Raw genomic sequence first — 2,315 nt, 5'->3', positions numbered from 1 at the left:
CCTATTCCCCCTTTCTGTTTAAAAAGCACATCTTTTAGAGTTCTATTTTGTCTTTCAATGATGGCTTGTCCAGTGCTATTTCCTGGAATTCCTGTAATATGCTTAATATGATATGCTTCAAAAAATGATTGACATTTTTTAGAAATATAAGCTGAACCATTATCTGTTTTGATGGATATAGGGACACCCATAACTGCAAAAGCTTCTAATAAATGTGTAATGTGTAATAACAGCATCTGCCTTCTCAGAGGTTAATGGTGTAGCCCGTGAAAAATGAGAATAAGTATCAATTGAATGATGGATATATTTAGATTTACCAAATTCTGCATAATGAGTTATATGATTTACCATAAGTCATTGGACTTAATTCCCCTAGGATTTGTTCCACTAGGTAAGGGGGGGCTGATATTAATTGACAGGTGGGACAGGAATGTAAAATTTCTTTAGCTTCTTTCCATTTTATTTGAAATTTATGTTTTAAAGAGGTTGCATTATTATGATGGAGACTATGTTCTTGTTTAGCTCTTTGAACAGATTCTATTAAAAGGTCAATTTTTTCATTACCTTTACTTAGTGGACCTGGTAAGTGGGTATGACTATGTATATGGGTTATATATAAGGGAAATTTTTGATTTCTAATTAATAATTGTAATGAATTAAATAATTGAAATAATTCGGATTAATCATTAGATAATGTAGTAGTTTCAACATTTTGAATTGTGTGAACAGAATATTTAGAATCCGAAAGAATGTTTAGGGAATTATTAGGAAAATCTTCTAATAATAAAATAATGGCAAATAGTTCAACCTTTTGTACAGATTGATAAGGAGATTGCTTAACCTTTTGTACAGCTCCACATATATATCCAGCTTTCCCTTGTTTATTAGCATCAGTAAAACAGGTTAAGGCATCATTAATAGGTTGAGACATCACAATTTTAGGCAAAATCCAGAAAATTTGTTTAAGGAATTGTATTCTTTTATCTGAGGGATATTCATTACTAATAACTCCTAAATAGTCAATGAAAGCAATTTGCCAATCTTGTGACATCTTGAATATGTCATCAACTTTATTATTTTCTATAGGAACAACAATTTTATCTGGATCTTTTCCTACTATTTGACGAAGCCTTAGTCTCCCTTTAATAACTATATTAGCTATTTTTTCTATATAAGGCTGGAGTTTTTTAACAGCCTTATGTGGCAGAAAACACCATTCAATAAAATTATTATTTTGAGTTAGCAATCCAGTAGGAGAATGTTCAGAAGGAAAAATATACAAAATAAAATTTTCATTATTAGTAATTCGATCTAAGTGATTCCTGAATATGTTTTTCTAACCATATTAGTTCCTTTTTAGCCTCAGGAGTTAATGTCCTGGGACCGTTTAAGTCAGTATCTCCTTCTAATATTGAAAATAAATTAGTGAGAGAGTAAGTGGGAATTCCTAAGGAAGGACGTACCCAATTAATATCACCTAATAATTTTTGAAAATCATTTAATGTTTTAAGAGAATTTCTTCGAATCTGTACCTTTTGGGGGATAATTTGTTGTGCAGTTATTTTGTAACCTAAGTATTTCCACGGATCATTTCTTTGAATCTTTTCTGGTGCTACATGCAGGCCATAGTTATTAAATAATAAGCAAGCAGTTTGAACAATATTATTAAGAGTGTGCTGATTCAAGTGAGTAAATAAAATATCATCCATATAATGATAGTAAATGCCATCTGGAAATTGAGATGCCAGTTTTCTTAAAGGTTGTTGTACATACATTTGACATAAAGTAGGGCTATTTAACATGCCTTGTGGCAAAACCTTCCACTGAAAACGTCTTTTGGGGGAACTTTTATTAAAGGAAGGAATGGAAAATGCAAAGCAATCAGAGTCAGCATCTGTTAATGGGATGTCAAAAAAACAATCTTTTAAATCAATAATAATAATATGATAATTTTTAGGAATTAGAGCTGGATTAGGAATTCAAGTTTGTAAAGGACCCATAGGTTGAATTATAGCATTTATTTTTCTAAGATCAGTTAACATTCTCCATTTGCCTGCAGTAGTACCCATTTTGTTCTCCTGGCCCCGGGTCAGGGCCGATGTCCCATTTTTTGACCTCTGGGGAGGGAGCATATTGCCATCTTTATCCTTTACAGATCACTCATTTGTCCAATGCCTGCCTTTTTTTGCAACAGTGACACAGACCCGGTGGTAAAGGTGGGTCAGGGGCTTCCACTTTCTTGTTCTTATTACAATCCCTTTTTATGTGACCACTTTTGCCACAATTATAACATCTTGGATTGTGGCTTTTGAGAG

Source organism: Otolemur garnettii, unplaced genomic scaffold (genome assembly GCF_000181295.1).
Source record: "Otolemur garnettii isolate 467f Iridium unplaced genomic scaffold, OtoGar3 scaffold00289, whole genome shotgun sequence".
In the NCBI taxonomy this organism is placed as follows: domain Eukaryota; kingdom Metazoa; phylum Chordata; class Mammalia; order Primates; family Galagidae; genus Otolemur; species Otolemur garnettii.
Note: the sequence above shows the minus strand (reverse complement) of the source record.